The sequence below is a fragment of the Diabrotica virgifera genome, chromosome 7, assembly GCF_917563875.1.
Source record: "Diabrotica virgifera virgifera chromosome 7, PGI_DIABVI_V3a".
Taxonomy (NCBI): Eukaryota; Metazoa; Arthropoda; class Insecta; order Coleoptera; family Chrysomelidae; genus Diabrotica; species Diabrotica virgifera.
The window spans coordinates 68,893,853-68,918,186 of NC_065449.1; positions in this window are offsets into that span (position 1 = coordinate 68,893,853).

Here is a 24,334-nt window from a genome sequence, read left to right on the forward strand (position 1 = left end):
GAGGCAGTCTCCATAGATAGAGGAGTGATGCAAGAATGCATCCTGTCCCCGGTGCTGTTTAATATATTCTCTGAATGTATCTTCGAGCAAGCGCTGGGAGAACTACAGGAAGGCGTATTACATAGTCAACGGAGTGCGTCTGAACAACATTAGATATGCTGACGATGCTGTAGTTTTTGCAGACAGTCTAGATGGTTTGCAAAGAATAATGTCGCGCATATCAGATATAAGTACCCAACTAGCAATATAACGTTACCTTAACGTTAAATTTAGGTTTTTTGTATTGCTACGTAACATCTATCAAAAAATGACGTTACTGATACGAAATTTAAACACGTATATTATACGTATGTATTTATTCGTTTCTGAAACGTGGCTCTTTGGTAGGTACTTAACACGTATGAATTTATTCGTCCCTAAAATGTGGCTTTTTGGTGGCATTGCCACCGTGACAATCTCGTTTAAGATTGCAGCGCCATCGCGTATTTATTTCGAACATTTCAAATAGACATAACCTTACATTTCCGTGCTTAAAATCGTGTTAGTTTTTATTGAGTTATGGCAAAAAATCGAATTATGAATGGTGTGTGCCTCAATGTGATTCTTGGATGAAGCGTAACAGTAATTTGTCGTTTCATTCTCTCCCTAAAAAGTATAAACAAGATAGAATTCTATTCAATGGCAGTTTAGTTGAAAAACGAAATGTATGGAAATATCTTCTAAAGATGGGAAAGCAGCCTAGTCGTTATATGAAAGTGTGCAGTTTACACTTTAAGAATGAAGATTATTCTAAGGGTATGTTTATGTATTAGATAAAGTAGCTACCTCTCACATAAAAGTCAAATATATAATAAATGTTTATTTCAAATATTTAATAAATGTGTTAGCATCATGTATGTGGTTTTATTTACACAATAATTTTAAGGTCATATAGGGCTTTTCATTCACAGTCATTTTGTTTCGAGCTTCTGTCATGTGTCACATAATATTAATATTACGTCATACGTTACTGGCATATACCAATGATACAAACCAAAGACGTATGACGTAGATATATTAATATTATGTGACACATGACAGAAGCTCGAAACAAATGATCGATGAAAAGCCCTATATATTATTTATACCGAAAATTCAACTAGAAAGTGACGTTTTTGTGACGTAAAAAGGTTACGTAGAAATTACGTAAAATTGTTACGTAACATCGCTGTGACTTTTATACATATATTTTAGGTAAAATTTTATGTAACTTTTGACGTAACTTCTCCCAAAATGTTGACGTTTGTTTGACGTCATACATACGAACAATGTTAGCTGGGTAGAGAATACGGACTTGATCTCAATACGAAAAAAACAAAGTATATGGTAGTCAGTAAGCGCGAAATATTAAATACGCAGCTTTTGGTTAACCAACAACTAATTGACAGGGTCGACAGCTACACATACCTTGGTACCAACATAAACAGCAAGTGGGACCACTCAAGTGAAATAAAACAACGCATAGGAAAAGCGAGATCAGCGTTCATAATGATGAAGTCTCTTTTCAGAAGCCACGATTTACCTCTTGCTACCAAAATCTCTATCATTAGATGATATCTATTTTCTACGTTATTATACGGAGTAGAGGCCTGGACACTTTCCGAGGCTTCTTTGAGAAAACTCGAAGCATTCGAGATGTAGTGTTACAGGCGAATTTTGAGAATTTCGTGGATGGATCGTGTGACTAATGTTGAGGTTCTACGTAGAATAGGCAAGGAATGCGAGATTATTATATTACCACAATCAAAGAGCGCAAACTAGAATATCTTGGCCATGTTATGAGGAATGAACACAGATATGGCTTGTTGCAAGTCATTCTTCAAGGCAAGGTATTTGGAAAGAGAGGGCCAGGGAGAAGAAGAATATCTTGGCTTCAAAACCTGAGAAAGTGGTTTAGTACATCGACAACCGGACTATTCAGAATAGCAGCAAGCAAAGTTAGGATAGCCATGCTGATCGCCAACATCCGGAACGGATAGGCACCTTAAGAAGAAAGAAAAAGAACAGTAACCTCCTGTTTTCATATATTTTTTGTCATGTTTTGTAGTAAATTTAACTATCTATTTACCTACTACAAAACATGTCAAAATTTACATGTGAAAACAGGAGATGACCCTAAAAATGGTTTTTCGTCTCCTACAAAATTCATGAAAAAGCAGATAGGAGGTATTGTCACATCACCGACGATATACCAGAAGTATATGTGGCCTAAGAAATAATTCATCCTTGATAAATATAAACATTTTTATTGCACAAAATCTTGTCATATATTTTGTCCCACAATCATCGCTACGATGATGATTCATTGTATTGAATTGTACATTACAATTACAATCTGGTCATAACTGACCAATTAGCAATTTTAATTTAACCTAAATTACTACTGTTCCTTAAAATGAAGAGCTTACCCCATAGCGTCTCTTATCTAATCTAACAAGAACGTGCACTATTTTAACATACACAGGCACACAAGCACTATGCTCTGCTTTTCACTATCACCTATCACTCAAACTAGTTCAAAAGGCTTTGTCCTCTTCAATCTTCTAGTTTGCCCAGTAGTATCGAGGAGCTGGATTTCCTCAATATTATCGTACTTATGAAGTTGTTGCTCGTGACTTCCTGCCGTCTTCTTGATTATTATATCCAGGTTCCATTTCTAGGTCCTTATGGAGATCACTGTTTGTCACATACCAAGGAGCATCCTAGCATCTACAATATTTCTCAGTATTTTGTTCTGGAATCTTTGTATAATTTTTATATTACTTGGTCTAGTAAGTACACCCCCATAGTGGGCATCCATAAGTCCCTACAGGTCTTAATATTTGTTTATGAAGTACCTAATAACTTGTTATGCATTGACAATGTGGAGTTTCTTCCAACTAGCCAATACACTTTTTACATATAGGTTATCTTTCTTTTGTCTTTCATAGCCACAAGGCTATACGTTTCCTTCCGGGTTTTTTTGTAGACCACTTTCAGCTGATTTAAAAAAAATTTAAAATAAATGGTAATTTTTCTATTCTTTACAATTAAAAATCAAAAGAAATAGGTACTATTTACAGGTAATAATATGCATAAATAATTCGTTTCATAAAGAATAAAGAAAATTGGAAACGGATTTTATAATACTTACATAATTGTTTAAACAAAAGAGATCCAGCCAGAGCAAAACGTAGCAAAACTAACATACAGAACAGCAAAAAAGCCACTAATTCGAATTTCCATTTTCCATCCAATCATAAATTTTTAGGTTATCATGAAATGTAAAAATGTGATGACCACGCGGCACCCGCCCCTTCTTACATAGAACACCCGCAGCAGATTTGAAAATGAACGCAAATTGAATAGTAAATGGCCTCATTTTAAAATGTAGGACATTGGTAGTATGTTCATAGAATATCTTGTGGTAACATTCCACCAATAATTTAATCAGATGTTCACCGAATGTTCCTTGAATGTCCAGGACATTCAATCATTACTAGAACTTTGATAGTACATTCCTGGAATGTTTTGTGTTGTTAGGGATATAGTAAGAGGTCCTCGTTATGGTCTACTGCGTTTGATTATGGAGGGCAAAGTAAAAGGTGCAGGAGATGTAGGAAGAAGGCGAACCTCCTGGTTACGAAATCTAAAGGCACGTATTCACTATGTTCGCGCTCCGCTCTCCTGCAACTGCTGCACATAGTGGATACGTTGCAGGAGAGCGGAGCGCAAGAGGTTCGTTAATGCAAGTATTCGAACATAGTGGATAAGTGCCTTAAGGGAATGGTTTAGTTTGAGATCTAAACAACTATTTAGAGCTGCGGTAAGTAAAATAACAATTATTGCCATGTCGGTATCCAACCTTCGGTAGAAGATGTAACCTCAAGAAGAAGAAACAGAAAAACAAAAATGAGTTTATATATCTTATATTTTTTCAAATATTTCAAAATTTAGAAGATACTAATTAATATGTACCTAGGTAAACATAAAAACAAAACTAAATCTTATATTTCTTAAAATATTTCAACATTTTTCTGAATGTATCAAATTCGTGTACAAAAATTTCCATTTTATACAAAATTACAAAGTAGCCCTTTACAAACCCCCAAAAACGAGAAACACAAAATTATCTTTGAGAGTAACAAGTCCCCAACTTATCAGTCATATGAGATGATAAAGCCCTTAAAATCTCATATTTCCTTTCATCATATTGACCACTACACGTTTGATGTTGGCTTTTTGTGGATACAAAAGTAAAAAATCTCTAATTTAATGGTCTCTTCCTTTGAGATGATACCGATATCGATTGCTTTTATTCGGAGTAGCACTTCTATATATGCAACCCATCAAACCGCGTCGTCCCCCTGGTTTCATAACACGTCGTAGCTGTTTTCGGTAAATTCAAGTTACAGGGGGTAGATAATAGTTATTGTAGGTATATAGATTTGGGATAAATAATAGTATGTTTTCTTGTTTTCCTTTTCAGATATGATTATTGTTTAGTCAGTTCACTTTTGAAATATCATACGATAATTTTAAATATACATAATATATACCTACCTACGTAAACTAGGAGAGCGGGAATTATTATTGTAGATATGCAAAAATCATATGCTTCTTTTCATGAGCATTTTTCAGTGCGTCACAAATGATAGAAAAAAGGTAAGTCCGTGATAATATACATTTATAACAGTTATTCTAACATGACATTTTAGTTAAATCTGACAGTTGTCCCATTTTATTTGCAATTTGGGATAAAAACAAATCAATTGTGTTTATTGCATTTATAAAATGGTATTTTCTTTGATTTGTATAGTCTTATAAATTGTACAGATTATATTCTATTGACAACTAGAATAAATGTTATAAATGTCACCGACGAAACGTAATCACCGACGTGCGTTTTTCTGTCACATACAATTTAATGCGTTAGAAAGAAATCGAAAAACTGTGACGCACTGAAAGATGCTCATGAGAAAAAGATTAGCATAATCATAGTATCGTTATTTCTTGGCATAAACGTCATCATTCATTTGGAAACAAGTTAATTATGAGTTAATTCAAAACATGAAACGTACGTCGATATGTAATACATATAGTCTGTCCGCAGAAAGTGAAACGTACGCCGATGTGTGTAGTATATAGTATACGGTATACAAAATGTATATATGTTACAGTTCAAGTTGATTATCCACTTGGAGTTAACTTTTCCTAGTTCGAGTACTCAAACGGCTAGTTTTAGTAAAAGTTGATTATAAATATAAAATGAAGATTTTTATTCAACATTTACTATAGTTGATTTTTTAACCAAGAGGAGTAAACTAAAAAGACAGATTCACACCCAAGAAAGTTACTAGAAAAGTCACCAAATTCATATTCTTTTTCGTTATTCATCGCCAAGAGTTCTAAAAACAACTGTTTTTATATAAAAGTAGACTAAAAATCTAAAAATTAAAGGAATAATGCAGAAAACACAAAAATCGCCGATATAATTTATTAACCTATAAAATGACAGAAGTGCCAAAATTTCATAAATGTCATTAGTGTCAAAATTTAATAACAGTGGAGTAAACTTGCCTGCGGTTGGACCAATTAGAAACAAGCATTACGGCGCGGTAAATTTGAATCACTCCTCTTGGTTAAAAAACAAACCATAGTAAAAGTAGACTCCAACTAGTTAAAGTATACTCTTCCCAATGCCATTTAGTAAAAGTTGATTCACACAAACAACCGATTCTAGAAATTAAATGTTACTGTATATTATGTTCAAATCGTGATATTTATAGTCCAGGCTGTATCGTCGCCCCCCTTAGGTAAATTATTCCAGTTCGATTTTTTTGCACAAACTTACTCAAAAAGAGGTCCTTATAACGAATCCACAGGGTGTCCGGTGGTGTACCGTAATCGAACAATTGTTTAAACAATTGTTTTTAAACAAATTCACAAAAAAAATTCACTTCGGACATTTTTTTACATCATTAATTTGGGTCATTCGGAGCAAAAGAGGTCTTTTGTGATTTTTCTGTAAAATTTATTGTTCTCGAGTTATACGCGATTTAAAATTTGAAAAATGCCAAAATGACCATTTTCAAGGCTTGATAACTCAGTTAAAGATTATTATTATGAAAGTCAGAAAGTCACCAAATCAAATTTTAACGACCCCCCTACAAGGTACTTAAAAAATATTCGTCATTATTGTGTTACTAAGCTGTTATTTTTAATTATTAACAATGAGCGCTAGGAGCGTATTGAGGCGGCTGTCGATGTGAGTGCGACCAAATACTATGAACTATAGTCAATAGTATTTGGTGCGACTGAGATGCACCATTGGACGGTCGGAATGGAGGATCTTACTCGCACTCACATTAACGGCTGCCTCAATACGATTTTAGCGCTCATTGTTGATAATTAAAAATAACAGCTTAGTAATAAAATAATGACAAACATTTCTTCAGGATCTCGTAGGGGGGGTTTTAAACTTTGATTAGGTGACTTTCTGACTTTCATAATAATAGTTTTTAATCGAGTTATTAAGCCTTAAAAATGGTCATTTCGCATTTTTCAAATTTTAAATCGCGTATAACTCGAAAACTATCAATTTTAGAGAAAAATCACAGGAGACCTTTTTTGCTCTGAATGACCAAAATAATCTAAAAAAAATTGTCCGGAGTGAAATACTCAGTTATTTATAAAGCAGTTCGTGGAAGTATGCTTTTTGCGCACGCACGCGATGTTTAGACCACGAGCGGGCCGAGTGCTATACATCGCCTAAGTGCGCAAAAAGTACTTCACGCACAGTTTCATACAATATTCTATCTACCAAAAAACAAATAAAAAAACTGCAACTCTTGGCCACTGGAATACATTTCTATTTCACAATTTTTTAGAACTTTGACATTTAAAAATTCAAACTTCTGTCAAACCACAAAACTGTCAAAACTTTTTTTGTAATTTATTGCTCACATGTCATCACCATGACAAGGCGAAATTAAGGATATTTAATTATATGAAAGTGCGCTAAAAAACAGTGCGAAAAAGTAAACCCCATTTAAATACATTATTACTTCAGGCACACTTCAAACAATTCATGTACTGCTATCTATATTTACAATTTTCACACAATAAAAACTTATACATAATATGAGGTAGAGTAGATAAGAATTATTTTTGTGAATTTGGTTAACAAAAATTGTTTAAACAATTTTTCGACCGCGGTACCGCCTGACACTGTGTATTTGTTATAAGGATGTATTTGTTTGAGTAAGTTTGTGCAAAAAAATCGAATCAGAATAATTTACCTAACGGGGGCGACGTTACAGTCTGGACTAATAAGTAGTTGAAACGGTCAAAACAAAGAGACGCACACTCATCAAAAATGCACTTGAGATTATACTCCTATAAATTGTATAATCTACTTTTACTAAAAAGAGTTAGGAAGAGTCAACTTCAACTAGTAAAAGTTGATTTAAATTTTTCAAATCAACCTTTAGTGCTCGTTTCAGTTGGAGTTGACTCGAACTAGGAAAAGTCAACTCTAACTGAGAATCAACTTGAACTGTAACATATCGTTTTTAGTTTATGTGACCAAGTCACTCCAAAGAACTAACCTAATACCTGAAAAAATTCCCAAGGCAAAATTATAAGGTTTGATGCCGCAACACACATAACATACAAATTAATGTCTATGTCTGGGTATGCGTATCAACAGACTGGAAGAAATGAACATGTAGACTTGGTCACTTTTGCATGAAATATGATTCATATTTTCAGGGCCGTGCGGTGCTATGATGCGGTGAGGCAGCCGCATCAGGCGGCATCACAAGGGGGCGGCATAATCAGTAAAATCAAAATACAAATTGAGCCGCTCAATAATTAAAAGTATATATAGGACTAAGCGTCAGCCGAAAATATTTAACTGGTAAAGGTTTAACAGAACTTACATATTTTGAAAATTTTGGAAAAAATAGTTCTTGATTTAAAACGGCTCAGAGGACAAGGTTATGATCACAGGGTTAATATGAAAGGAATAAGAAAGGGTGTGCAAAACAGAATATTTGAAAAATATCTGAGGGCGTTTTACGTGCCCTGCGCATGCCACCTTAGTCATAAATGACGCAGCGTCTCCTTCTACAGAAATAACAAACTTTTTTTGTATTATACAAGAACTGTACACTTTATTTCGGGTTTTACAAAGCGTTGGGAAGTTCTGAAAAAAACATGTTTCACAACTAACACTAAAACCGTCGAGTACTACTAGATGGTTAAGTCGAATAGATGCATTGAAACCTCTAAGATTTCAATTTTGTGAAATACATAATGCCTTATTCGAAATAATAGAAGACGTCAACAATAATTCAGAAACTAAAGTCAAAGCACGAGGATTAGTAAAAAATATTAAAAATTATAAATTTATATGCGGTGTAGTTCTTTGGCATGATATTTTATTTTATATAAATTCAGTATCGAAGATGTTGCAACATGTAACTATAAATTTGTCAGATTGTGTAAAAATGTCAGAAACTATGGAAAAAATGAAAATTTACTGAGAATTTGGCTATGACCAAATGAAAATTACTGATAATAAAATTGCAGAAAATCTTGTAAATAAGTTCCGAATTTCCTGCTGAAAACGAATATTGAGGCAAGAGAAAAATGCGTCAATTTGATCTGTGGATTAGCTCTCAACTTCTTCTTCTTCTTCTTCTTCTTAGCCTTCTATCGTCCACGTTTGGACATAGGCCTCTCCCAACTCCTTCCATCGGTCTCTATCCTGAGCAACATATTTCCAATTCGTTCCGGCTACTCTTTTAATATCATCAACCCATCTCATCTGTGGTCTTCCTCTCGGTCGTTTACTTTGGTAAGGTCTCCAATGTTGTATCGTGGCATTCCAACGTTGGTCTTTTTGTCTAACAGTGTGGCCTGCAAAGCTCCATTTAAGTTTGGCAACTTTTGTTGTTATGTCCTCGACTTTTGTTTTTGATCTTACCCAGTCGCTCCTCTTTTTATCTGACAGTCGTATACCTAACATTGCTCTTTCCATAGCTCTTTCTGTTGTAGCTAGTTTATTCATATTTGCCTTGGTTAGGGTCCAGGTTTGACACCCATATGTCATGATAGGAAGGATGCACTGGTTGAACACTTTGGTCCTCAAATATTGAGGTATTTTGCGGTTCTTAAGTATCCAACCAAGTTTTCCAAATCCTGCCCATGCTAGTCTTGCTCTCCTATTAATTTCCGCACTTTGGTTTTCTTTGTCAAGTTTCAGGATTTGGCCTAGGTAGATATATTCCTGGACTTTTTCTATCTCACTGCCATTTATAGTTATGCGTCTGGGGTCATCTGTGTTTGTCATTATTTTTGTTTTCTTCATGTTCATTTTTAGACCGACGTATTGGGAGCTGCCTGCGAGTTCCTCTATCATAATTTGCAGTTCCTCGAATGAGCTCGCTATAATCACAATGTCGTCAGCGAATCTGATGTGATTTAGCTTCTTGCCATTAACGTTAATGCCATAGGTTGACCAATTTGTCGTTTTGAAGACGTCTTCTAGTGCTAGGTTGAAAAGCTTTGGCGATATTACGTCTCCTTGTCTCACGCCTCTCTTAATAGGGATGGGATTTGTATTTTCGTCTAGTTGTACTATCATAGTTGCATTTTCATATATATTATGTATTAGTTGTCTATATCTCGAATCTATTCTACAATTATTAATAGCTTGTTCTATGGCCCACATCTCGATACTATCAAACGCCTTTTCATAGTCTACGAAGGCAAGAAATACGGGTAGTTGGTATTCATTTGCCTTCTCTATCAATGTTCTCATTGTCAGCAGATGGTCTGATGTACTATATCCTTTGCGGAAGCCAGCCTGTTCCACTGGTTGGTAATTGTCCATTTTGTAGGTCAACCGGTTGTTAATAATTCTCATGAATAGTTTGTATACTTGACTGAGCAACGATATCGGTCTATAATTCTGTAGGTCACATTTGTCCCCTTTTTTGTGTAAAAGTATTACTAGACTTTCGTTCCAGTCTTTAGGGATCTTGCTATTATGGAACATTTATTAAATAGCTCTGTTAGTATAGGGATTGTTACTGTCTTGCTTGTTTTCAAGAGCTCGGCAATTATACCGTCCTGTCCTGGAGCTTTATTATTTTTTAGTTCTTTTAAAGCTCTTTCTATTTCGAATCCCTTTATATTTGGTAGTACTTCTGATCCCACGTTTTTTATTTTTCTTTTGACGTTCTCCTTTGTTGATTCATTAGGCTGGCTTTGCGAGCTGTACAAGCTTTTGTAGAAGTCTTCGACTATTTTTGTTATTTTATATTTGTCCTTCTCATCATTAATGCACATGCCCCCACTGAAGAAAAAGACCTAGAAACCAAGACAGAGTTCTATGAGAAGCTAAGTAATTTGATGGATAAAATTCAGAAATATGACATAAAGATAATCGTAGGAGATATGAATGCCAAAATAGGAAGAGAAGAGATTTACAGAAGTATAACGGGTGGAAAAAGTTTGCATAAGGAATCAAATGAAAATGGGAAAAAATTAATTGAATTTGCAACAGAAAATAAAATGAAAATTGTAAGCACAAGATTTGACCATAAGGATATTCATAAGATAACTTGGATATCTCCAGATGGAAGGACAAAAAACCAGATAGACCACGTATTAATAGAAAGTAAACATATCAGAGCAATTACCGATTCCAGAAGCTACAGAGGGGCAGATACCAATAGCGATCATATTCTAACGATAGCCAAACTTAAACAAGAGCTGCCAAGAAACCCAAGAACAGCAAAAGAAAGATTAACATACAAGATAGAATTACTTAAAGAAGAAAAAACGGCAAACAAATTTGTGGCAGAGATAAATAAAAGACTTCGTTACCCCACCGCAGAAGATATTGATGAAGAATGGAGGAATATACAGATAGCGATGACAGAAGCAACGGAACTATGTCTAGGAAAAGTACAAGCAGAGAAACGAAGAGACTGGTTTGACGAGGATTGTAAAATAGCATTGATACGTAGAAATAAAGCAAAAATAGAAAAAGACAAAAATAATACACAGGATACTACAGAAAAATATAAAATGGCAAGAAGAGAAGTAAAACAAATCTGCAGAAAAAAGAAAAGAGAACATCTTGACAAACAGTTGAAAACAATAGAAGAATCATACGTAAACAAGGAAATAAGAAATTTCTACCAAGAAGTAAAAAAATCTCGAGGAACTGCAAAGAGTAAAACAAGTTATTGTAGAGGTAAAGACGGTGTGCTTTTAGGATAAACAACAGAAAAATTGAACAGATGGGCGGAGTATTTTGAAGAACTATTAAATGAAAATAAACAAGCAGAACCCCAGGAAATAAAACAACATGAACAGGATAACACAGAACAACAACGTGAAGAAGAACCTACACTACAAGAAGTAAAAGAAGCAATATTGAAGCAAAAAAATAACAAAAGCGCAGGAGAAAGCGGAATTCCGGCAGAGATTTTTAAAGTAGGAGGAGAAAAGCTGCAAGAAAAAATTTTCCGACTAATATTAACAGTCTGGCAAAAAGAGGAAATGCCGCAACAATGGAACAATGCACTCATCTGTCCAATCTACAAAAAAGGTGATGAAACAAGTTGCGAAAATTATAGAGGAATATCGCTATTAGAAGTGGCCTATAAAATACTTGCAAAAATCATCCGAAATAGATTGCAAAAGGAGGTAAATAAGATCATTGGAGAATACCAAGGAGGTTTTAGACCAGGAAGATCAACAACAGATCAAATATGTTTATTAAAACTAATACAGAACAACAGCTACGAACAAAATTTGGGACTACACATGTTGTTCATTGACTTTAAACAGGCTTACGACTCAGTAGACCGAGATATGCTATATGAAGCAATGAGATCCTTGGGTATTTCAGGAAAGCTGGTTAAATTAGTGAGAATGACGCTCAACAATACAAAAAACAGGATAACACTGGAAGGAAATTTTTCAAAACAATTCACAGTGAATAAAGGACTGAAACAGGGTGACCCTCTATCTACAGACTTATTTAACTTGGTACTAGAACACATAGTAAGAAGGATAAAAATTAATACAAGCGGTACCATATTTAACAACAGACAGCAGTTTATAGCTTACGCTGATGATCTAGTCATCCTAACAAGAACAAAGGAACATCTCCAAAAAATATTCCAAAAGTTCGAAGCGGAAGCAAAAAGGTATGGATTAAGAATCAACCAAGGAAAAACACAATACATGGTAATGAAAGGAGATATAAATAAAGAGGATAACTATATAAAAATGAAAGGAGAAGGAGATGAATATAAATTTAAGGAAGTAGCAGAATTCGAATACCTGGGAGTGACTGTAACCAGTACTGGAAGGGAAGAAAAAGAAATAGATAAAAGATTATTGAAGGGAAGTCGAGTTGTGGGTGCCTTAAACACGATATTAAAAGCAAAAAATGTATCAATAAACGCGAAAATCAGAATGTATGAAACGATAATACGGCCCACAGTGTTGTATGCGAGCGAAACGTGGGTAATGAATCAACAAGAGGAGAAGAAGATACAGATATGGGAAAGGAAGATCCTGAGAAAAATTTTTGGAGGTATACAGATAGCGGAGAAAACCTGGAGGAGACGAACAAATGAAGAAGTAATGAGGATGTATGGGAGACCAAAAATAACGACAAAAATACGAGCCCAAAGAGTTAGATGGCTGGGACATATTGCTCGAATGCCAGAAACTAGAAACGTCAAACGAATATTGAATGACAGAGCATTGGGAAAAAGGAGACGAGGTCGACCAAGGAAGAGATGGTTAGAGGCTGCAGAGAGGGATTTGGAAGAAATCGGGGTGAAGGACTGGAGAAAGAGTGCAGAGGACCGAACAGAATGGAGAAATATTATCCAGAATTTAGAAGCCGTAGGCCTATAAGGCCTGTTAGCGCTGTTATATATATATATATTAATAGCTTGTTCTATGGCCCACATCTCGATACTATCAAACGCCTTTTCATAGTCTACGAAGGCAAGAAATACGGGTAGTTGGTATTCATTTGCCTTCTCTATCAATGTTCTCATTGTCAGCAGATGGTCTGATGTACTATATCCTTTGCGGAAGCCAGCCTGTTCCACTGGTTGGTAATTGTCCATTTTGTAGGTCAACCGGTTGTTAATAATTCTCATGAATAGTTTGTATACTTGACTGAGCAACGATATCGGTCTATAATTCTGTAGGTCACATTTGTCCCCTTTTTTGTGTAAAAGTATTACTAGACTTTCGTTCCAGTCTTTAGGGATCTTGCTATTATGGAGACATTTATTAAATAGCTCTGTTAGTATAAGGATTGTTACTGTCTTGCTTGTTTTCAAGAGCTCGGCAATTATACCGTCCTGTCCTGGAGCTTTATTATTTTTTAGTTCTTTTAAAGCTCTTTCTATTTCGAATCCCTTTATATTTGGTAGTACTTCTGATCCCACGTTTTTTATTTTTCTTTTGACGTTCTCCTTTGTTGATTCATTAGGCTGGCTTTGCGAGCTGTACAAGCTTTTGTAGAAGTCTTCGACTATTTTTGTTATTTTATATTTGTCCTTCTCTTCCTTACTATTGGCGTCTTTAATTTTAATGATTTTTTGAACACCCAATGCGGGTCTTAGACATTTTAAGCCTCTGTTGTTTTCAATGACTCGCTCTATTATGTTCTCGTTCCATTTTTGTAAGTCGCGTTTTAGTTCTTTTCTAATTGTTTTATTAAGTTCTATGTATTCTTGAGTATGGCGTTTGTTTTGCGTTAGTAGTTGTCGTCTTTCCGTCATTAGTTGTTTAGTTTCGTTGCTTATTTTGTCTTCTTTAGTACTTGTTTTCTTTGCGACCTGTAGTCCGGCTTCGAGAAGGTTCTTATTGATGTTTTTGTTAATTTCGTCAATTTCATCTTGATTATGTGAAGGATCATATTTGAACTTATCCGCTAAGACCTCTCGGAATTGCTCTTCATTTGTTTTTACTTTAAAGGCATCTATTCGCGTTGTTTTTTTAAATAATCTTTTCCTCTCTTCTTTCATGTTAATATTTATTTTTGCTCTAACTATACGATGGTCACTACCCGTTGTTACGTTGTTTATTGTTGTTACGTCTTCGAATATTCTTTTGTTGTTTGAGAGAAAATAGTCTATTTCATTTTTGGTGGTTCCGTTAGGTGCAACCCATGTCCACTTTCTGTTAGGTTTCTTTTTGTAGAAGGTATTCATAATATACATGTTTTCTTGTTCCAGAAATTCCATAAGTTTTTCTCCCCTTGTGTTTCTTGTGCCGAATCCAAAATTTCCAATCTTGCTTTCAGAGTCTTCAATCTTACTTCCAATTTTGGCGTTAAAATCTCCCATTATTATTATTTTGGATTCTCTGTTGGTGTCTATAGCTTTTTTAAGATCTTCGTAAAAAGTATTTATTTCTTCATCAGTTGCCTTTTCAGTTGGAGCATAAACTTGCACAATCTTTAATTTGGTTTTTGGATTTAGTTTTAAAATCATGTATGTAACCCTGTCTGAGATGCTGTCAATTATTTGAATTTGTGATTTTCTCTTCTTGTTGATTAAGAAACCTACTCCACCGTATGTATAGTCTTCATTGCCTTTATAATAGAGCCTGTTGCCTGAATGTAAGTCTACATACCCTTCACCTCTTCTTTTAACTTCTGATAGTCCCATTATATCCCAATTCATATTCCCTAATTCCTCTTCTAGTTCGTAGAGTTTTTCGTCTTTTGCCATGGAACGGATGTTGTAAGTTGCTATATGGAGTTGTTTGTTGTTCTTCTTTTTCAATGTCGACTTGCCTCCCCCAGAATCCTCGAGGCAGACCGTTATTTCGGTGTGGGACTGTGGAATAAACTTCCTACCCACCTGGGGTATCTTCCGTATATCTGTTGAAACCGACATTTTTGATTTGTGGAGGTTTTGGCCATAACCCACCACGCTGGCCAGACGGGTTGGTGGGTGGGAGGGGATATTAGGGAAGGAATTTGGGGTTTGGATAGGATAATACGGAGATTGGGGCCTGGTTACCTCTAAATAGGAAATGGAGGAAAAAACCAGGAGCTCGCGTGGGCAGGGGCGCTAAATCCCTGAAGTAAGTCTGCTCTCTATCGGGATCATAGAGGGGTACCTACCCGCTACCCCGCTCTCAACAGAGAAAGATAAATTTAAAGTAAATTTTTTCATCTATATTTTAAACATTGCCTTTAATTTTAAATTTTAAAATAAAAATGTATACCATTTTTAAAATTTTTATATGATATTTTTAAATTGAGGGAAATATAAGAAAAGGGAAAGATGATAAAATACTAGAAAAATACTAGAAAATATTCATTCAATACTTTTCATAGAAAAAGAATCGGATATAGAGGCAAATGATTTTCTATAAGATTTATTGCAGATTTATGCCAAATGATACCATACTCCGTGAAACCTTTAGAGGTTTTGAACTATTTGTGCCAAAATAACCCAATTTCTTTATACCCAAATATAGTTAATAAGGGCCGGTATTATCTGTTCCGATTAAAACCCGGTTAGAGGAATTTTGTCATGCGAGATGCAGAAAGTATCGGCCCTAAGAATTTTATTAACAGTCTCTGTCTCGGTAGCTTGGGGAAAGAAGTTTTTCAAAATTAAAAATGATTAAAAACTATTTACGAAGCTCCATAAGACAAACAAAACTAAAAAAATTAGCACTTATTTCAATAGAGTCCTCACTAGCTGCTACTTTAGACTACACCAATCTGATTGACGAGTTTGCCAAAATTAAAATCAAAAGGATAAAACTGTAATTTTCATAAACGTTATTTAATGTTAATACATATTATTTCATTTAATTTAAAGTATGTTTTGTTTTTAAAATAAAAGTTTTCGTTAATTTTGTGTAATTTCATTTAATAAAAATAAATACTAATATTAAGTTTCAATAATATTTAGGGGGCGGCATTTCGAATACTTGCATCATATTGAAAAGATGTACCGCACGGCTCTGCATATTTTATTCATGTCAACATTGAACTTCGACAATTGGATATTATGACTTGGTCACTTTTCTATGTTTTAGTTTTATCTATACGTTGTATGTTTATTTGTTGAACGATCACGTGTTGGAAAAATAGATGTTAAGTTTATCTTTCATTTTATCGTATAAAACAGCAATTTAAATATTGTGCAGCATAACTTTTTAGAATCTGGGCATTCTTACATGCACAGTGCCATAGAAAATGCTAAAAATAATGTTCCAGTATACACTATGCATGATTAGTTACACATTTTTAAACTGGCCGAAACAAAAAAAGTGATACATATAACGTACAGGAATTAAGGTACAACGCTTTTCTTGATATAATAACTCTAGCTGCTAATGTAGGTACTCTTAAAAATAGAACCATTGACGAAAACTTTAGCCAATTAAAACTATCGTGTTAATTGGCTAAAAATTATATGTATGTGATATGAAGAAGACAAATCGCAATATATTTTTTAAGTACAACTATATTGATCCGGACTTTCTTATGTTCAATGTAATTGGGCGTACTAAACGAGTTATAAATCTTATAAAAGAAATTCAACTACTATTTTACTCCAAAGAAATTCCTATTTCTAAACTTAAAAAGCAGGATCTTCTAAAATTGTGTAGACAGGAATAACTCCCTCTGAACTCCAAGCTTAGGTATCAGTCAATACCATCAGAGTGGGAAGATGTTGCTCCGGAGCCATCAGTATTGTCCGATTCGGATTCAGATTAGCTCTACTTCTCCTATTCGGATTCAGATTAATTCTAGTAGAGAAACGTTTACATTTTTGTTATCATTTTCCAATTCAAAAAAATAAAGTAAATGATTTTGTTTGAAACAGCCTTACACTGTAAATAAATAAAATTAGAAGTATTTTCTTTGTGATTTATTATTGATAAATAATCATCTTTTTGTGACCATGATTTAAATTTGAGCAAATTTCTACATCAGAAAGTGACCAAGTCAATTTTTTTTTTCGAAAAACAAAAAGGTTAATGCGATTTTTAGAGCTACTTAGAATCACTAACTTTAACCATTTAATACCTGGAAAGAAAAAATACATATCCTTTTAAAATGATTTAAAAAAAATTCAAATAAAGTTACAGAATATTCAACATCAATTATCTCGAAGGCGCGATATTTGACTTGGTCAGTTTTTGCAGTATGCCCACGATATACACATCGACGTTCGTTTCAATTTATGTTTTGACTTAATTTGATTGAAAATGAATCGTACCGGGAAAAGTTATAGCGGACGGACTATATATCATTAATAGGGCTTTTCATTCACAGTCATTTGTTTCGAGTTTCTGTCATATGTCGTATAATCCGTGTATATTAATATTAGATCCTATAGATCCTATACACAGATTATACAACATATGTCACAAGCTCCAAACAAATGACAATCGATGAAAAGCCCTATATGTACTGTCAATATAATGACAATTTGTAGGATAGAAAATATGAGTTGCCTCATTAGCGTAAAAAATAAATACCTACTTACCGCAAGTAATCAAATTATGACAATAAGAGTTAGTCGTCGAGTCTTTGTAATAATTATGTTTGAAAATAAAAATGCCAATAACATATATAAAGACTAAAAGTTTAAATAATATCTATAAAATTAACAAACAAAATAAACAATACAAAGTGCAAATAAACCAATAAATACAACAAATTCGCTAATATCACTGTCACTGCAAATGATAAATGTCAAAATTCGTAGTAAATAAAGTATTTAAGATGTGCCGTATTTTTTGCATAGATATATTAACCTGTAGATTAGGCTAGCTATCGGCCGTTCTGTGCATCGACGCATCGAGGTGTAATGACGATCAAGGACGCCATTGGTCAATATTCATTTTGAGTGGTCTAGCCATCTTTGTCCGTCATATGATGAGCGGTATCGCTTAGTAAAAACAGATAGATAGACCACCGATCGACTGCCGCGCGTTTACGCTTTTTTTTTGCTCAGTATGCCTTGTCTACGGTTAACATGTCTCTGATTGGTTATCCTTGTTTAACTTATTGGGGCTTCTATGAACAAGCGGCTTAATTTTGCGATACTATACCTCGTTTAAACTAGGAGAAGTAATTCAAATTTACAGCGCCGTAATGCTTGTTTGTAATTGGTCCAACCGCAGGCAATTTAAATTATGAAATTTCGACACTATCGACAATGAATTTTTGACATTTTTGGCATTTATACTTTATAGGTTAATTAAGTCGATTCGGTGATTTTTTGTGTTTTCTGCGTTTTCCTTTAATATGTAGATTTTTATTAGTCTACATTTATAAAAAAAAAACAGTTGTTTATAGAACTCTTGAGCGACCGATCAGTATAATATAAGTAATATTTATGGATTACCGTCGAAGGGCGACATGATCAACCAAAAGAGAAGATCAATCTGGTGATATTTATTGTGACATTTAAGTGTGAATCTGTATTTTAAATTTACTCCTCTTATGGTTTGTTTTTAAACCAGGAGTAAGCTAAAAAACAGATTCACACTCAAGAAAGTCCTTAGAAAAATCACCAATCACATCTTCTTTTTTGGTTGATCATATCGGCTTTCGATAGTAATCCATATTATACTAATACGTCGCTAAAGAGTTCTAAAAACAACTGTTTTTTATATACAGGGTGTCCCGGAAAATAGTGCGTTCCTTTAAGGTATGGAGAGAATACACAATTTGGAACAAAAAAGTCCTATACCATTTTTTTCTAAAGTTAACCGTTTCCAAAAAAAAGTTAACATTGTTTTCCATATACCTGTATTTTAATGTTTGGAAATTTTAATAAACTGGCAACATCGTACGCACTACGGAATAATAACATAATAAGAACTCGTTTGTGATTGTGATTAACAGTATTTAAAATAATCCAACCTAATAGTAGGTAATACTTATGTATTTACTATTTGTTTACTAAAATTATTTTCTTTTGAAATGTATTGAAATACCTATTGCATAATTTTAAACAAATTACACATCTTTTAGCATAAAAACACATCTTTTAACTGAACTAGTATTATGTATTTAGTAAGGTTTAAATGGGTTGAATGCTGAGTATTGCTGAGGGCTTTAACTGAATTACATAGTTTTAATAGTTTACAGTGGAACTTAAATACACCAGATAATGTCTCAGTAATTTGTTTACTTGTGAACTGAAATAACTAAGTTGTACTTACTTGAAAATAATTATTATACCGAATAGATGTTTCAAGTAACCTTTCACAAACACCATTCATAGGTAATAACATAATAGGTAATACACTCACTATTCGAAAACATTTTCGGCATTGACACTAAACAGGATTCTTTAAAACTATCTGTTTACTATCTATCTTCTATCTATTTATTAATTTACATGGGACTGTCTATGCTTAAATTTGCGTACCGCACATAGTTGTCAGATTTAAATTTGCCTACCAAAATACATTTTAATTTTTTGGTCAAATGGTTGCATTTAGAAAAAAATGTTATAAGAGTTTTTTGTTCTACATGGTGCCTTCTACCTATACCTTTAAGGAACGCACTATTTTCCGGGACACCCTGTATGTGTGTGTTTTGTGTTTTATTGGCACTGGTTTTCACAACCAACTCGCCAGTCAATTTCATAATGATTTTTTAGACTATAACTTATCACTAACTCAGGGGAGTAATGTGTAGTGTGTGTGTGTTCAGTAAGCGTCTCGTCACTTTGCAAAGCAGACAAAAAATCTAAGAATTAAAGGAATAACGCAGAAAACAGAAAAAATCGCTGATATAACTTAATTAACCTGTGAAATGCCAATAGTGTCAAAATTTCATAAATTTCATTAGTGTCAAAATTTCATAACCGTCGAGTAAACTAGCCTGCGGTTGGACCAATTATAAACAAGCATTACGGCGCGATAAATTTGAACAACTCCTCCTGGTTTAAAATCAAACCATAGTTTAAAAACAGGGTATAGTTTCTTTGAGTAAAAATTCGACCTAGTATAAAAAGTAATTGTGCAGGTGGCAAAAGAGGGTATGGGGGACATGAGTAAGGTAACCAGGCAAAAATATACTTAAAAGTAACCATAGAGAACAGATTGCCAACTCTTACAGGCAGACCTGCCTTCTAGACTGCCTGGAGAAGTTTTATAAAAATGTAATTAAAAATCGCCTAGAAGAGGAACTACAGAGAAAGAGAGGTATATCTGATAATCAGTGTAGATTTAGGAAATCTAGATCTTCCATCGATGAAGTAAAATAAATAACTAACACAGTAAAAACGACGAGGAAGAAATTGGCCGCCCTCGTGAGGTTTGATGTGAGAAATGCATTCAACTCAGCCAATTGGAGTCTCATCATCACTGCATTGGAAAAAGCAAATGTGTCATATTGTTTGATTAACATAATTAAGGACTAATTCAATGAGAGGTCCGTCCAAGAGGCAAAACCTACCGACCTGAAAACATCATCAGGCCTTTCAAGATCAAAATATCTATTTTTTCTGTTGCCAACACTAGATCTTGTTTAACCATCCATCTGTTAACTTTTCTGCAGTATCTGTTGACTAGCCTGTCTAACTCCAAGTTGTTTTGACATTGAATGAGTAGAGCTAGATCGTCTGGGTATGCAATAGCTTTGGTTTCTGCTCCATAGTGGATTTCTAGTACTTCGTTATATAAAAGCGTTGGTTCTAGTACGGATCCTTGCGGCACACCTGCTGATATTTTCAGGTGTTTCGGCTTTGCCACTAGGACATGCCTGCCATCGAGGTAGTCCTTAATTATTATATTGATCAAACAATCTGAACTTGTGAACGGTGAAGTCATCAATAATTTGCGATATGCGGACGATACAGGAGCTTCTAGTCAAGAAGATCTGCAAACACTAGTGTCGTTGAGAGTTGTAGGGAGGCAGGTCTGGATTTGAACATACGGAAAACCAAAATACTCGTAATAAGTAAACAACAGCATATAAAACCGTCTATATATGTAAATAATATCAAGCTTGAGCAAGTTGATAATATCGTTTACCTTGGACAGCAATTAAATTGTAACGCAGAAAGTCACGACGAAATTAGATCTAGGATAGAGCAGACTAGAGCCGCTTAAAAGGATGTCCAAGGTGTTATGTAACAGAGACCTAAAATTGGTATTGAGGATCCGCCTACTTCGCTGCTAGGTGTTCGCGGTCTTACTTTATGGTGTCGAGTCCTGGGCTATGAATAAAATTGATCTAAATCGCCTTGAGGCTTTCGAAATGTGGTTTTATAGAAGAATTTTAAAAGTTTCCTGGGCGAGGAAGATTCGAAACTCCACAATACTAGAACGTCTCAGCAAGATTACTGAGATTATAAAAACCATCAAGCAGAGAAAGCTAGAGTATTTCGGACATGTAATGAGAGGTCGCAAATATAGGTTGCTACAAAATATTATGCAAGGAAAAATAGCGGGCAAACGCAGTCCAGGACGAAGAAGAACCTCATGGTTGAAGAACTTCCGAGATTGGTATGGTGTTGATACAAGCGTGCTATTTAGGGTGGCAGTGAATAAAATTAAGATAGCTATGATGACAACAAAAGTTCTCAAAGGACATGGAACATGAAGAAGAGAAAAACAATCTGACACATTTGCTTTTTCCAATGCAGTGATGATGAGACACCAGTTGGCTGAGTTAAATGCGTTTCTTACATCAAACATCACGAGGGTGGCCCATTTCTTCCTCATCGTTTTTACAGTGTGAGTTATTTCTTTTACCGCATCGATGGAAGATCCAGATTTCCTGAATCTGTACTGTTTATCAAATATACCTCTCTTTCTTTGTAGTTTGTCTTCTAGGTGATTTTTAATTAAATTTTCATAAAATTTTCCCAGACAGTATAGAAGGCAGATCAGTCTGCAAGAGTTGGCAGTCTCTGGGTCTCACCCTGGTTTAAGTATTAACGTTAGTCTTGCCTGTTTAATCTCTTTTGGAAATATTTGCTCCTGGAGGAAATCTTTATCGTCTCAAGAGCAATTGTATCAGTGACAATGATTATTGTAATCGAAACACGTTAATTCAATAAAAAAAATTGATGGCTAGAGCAACACTACATAAATTCACATAACTTTAAGTTACATTGACAGTCTCATCCTGACATCATTCGGCAATACTATTCACATCTATTCAGTTGTCATCCATCGTTCCTAATGTAAGGGCAGATCCATCTGATCAGCAACCCAAGTAGTATTGGGGAGTCATGTGATGCATAAGGGCCTTATCTCTAACAATTTCATCCATCGTTTGGAAATATAATTAATAATGTAAATTGAACACATTTTCATAACATTTATAGGGTCTCTATCGATCCATTTTTATCCATCACTTGGATTTATTATTAATAAAAATGTAACTCATATAGATCACTTATCAGCGGTAAAAAACTACAAAACCGTGGAATTTTTAGAATATTCGCCGACGAGAATCTCTTTGTTTTTTTATTAGCTACAATTTTGGTCTTAATAATTTTTTCTATAAAATTAAATTTTTTAAGTTATTCATAAAAAACGGTTATAAAACAGTGAGTTCTTATAATGAAAAATACAGTTTCAATCGCTAATAACTTGGATAGTATCAACTTTGCAAACAATTTTATAGAACAAAATTTACTCAAAATTTGTCCAGTCTATCGACTTCCATAGATATTTCGATTGAAAAAATTTGCATCACTAGATGGGGTTGTTTTCACCCCTAAGACAAAAGCCCGCTACAACGTAGGGTAGATTTGGACAAATATTATAAATACTATCTAAATCCAAATTATTAAGGAGATTGACCTTGATTTTCAAAATTCCACGAGAAAATGGCTGTTGATTGGACTAATAACATATTTTGTAAACATGTAAAGGGTTCCTACCCATGTATTTTTGGTGGCTCAGCATCTGATTAACCTGTAAGTAAGACCAACTTTGCTTTTAACCTTGGTCAAAATTTCAATTTTTAACTTTTGTATTCACTAAAACCGTTGATTGATATATTATAACCCCTATAATATTTCAATCAACGCTAAAACGGTTATATTTACTTTTAGGTACTAGCACTGATGATGATATTTTTATATCAAAAACGTTTTGATTTGATGTAGCCTTTGAAGGGATTTTAAAATTATGTATAAAATAAAATTATTATTTTATACCTGTTATAAAGGATTTTCAATCATTTTTTTTGTGATTAATGGTATTGGGACCGTGCAAGTTCGGCAAAGCGACCCCTATTTCTACGCTCTGTACTATTATTCGCACTTTTAATTATATTGGCCAATTATATTAGTCCTGGTTACTGGATAATTGTCAAGGCCATAGTCCAAAAAAATAATAAGAAGAAAAAAGAAGATTCAGGTTATGTTATGAAAACCAACAATTGTATGTAGTAAATAAAATTAGTTATTAAAATGCAGTACTGCAAGCAAAATACAATTAATTAAATTTACCTTTATATAATAATTGCATATCATATCAATATTGTGGACCAATATATAATTTTTCTGCTTCATTGACAGAAGGTATGAAATATACGTCAATTTGACAATTTCAATTGACAATATGAATTATTTAAGATAGTTGCAATATTTCTCCGTGACTCGCGCAGGGTCGTTTCTCATTTCCCTTTCCAAGTACTTGCACACCGCGAATACAGGAAATGGTATAATAGGAAAATTATTTCCTTGTGGGTTTTATTTTCAACGAAAACTTTTCGTTTATAAATTTGCAAAAGTCTGTGTGTTATTGCGTTGCCGCTCCTGCAATACTTAGAGCAAATGTATCTATGGATTCTTATGTAGTTTTGTCTTCTGAATCCAAATCTGAAAACGGCATTTCGATATCTCTAACCGTCTTCGAGATAATCGACCTCAAAATCTAAAATGTGAAGGTCACAATCCGGTTATTTCCTATCACGCACTAAACGTCAGCTGAAATCTTTGACTAGGAAGTATAGCCTAATAAAATAAAAAAAAGTCAAAATGTAAATTCCTACAGGTTAAAACAAATTTTATATCAAATTTTAGGTGGGTACAAAAGATATTTTTAAGAAAGTATCCAAATCATACAAGGGGATCATTGTTTAAATAATTAAAAAGGGGTCATTTTTGCAAAAAATATACTTTTTTAACTGCTGAGGTAATTCACTTATTAATGAAGGTCTATGAGATTTTTTTCTGCAAAGTTGAAGGGTAAATCTTTCACGTAAGACTTACTAAATTAAATTCGACCCCCTATTTATTTAAAT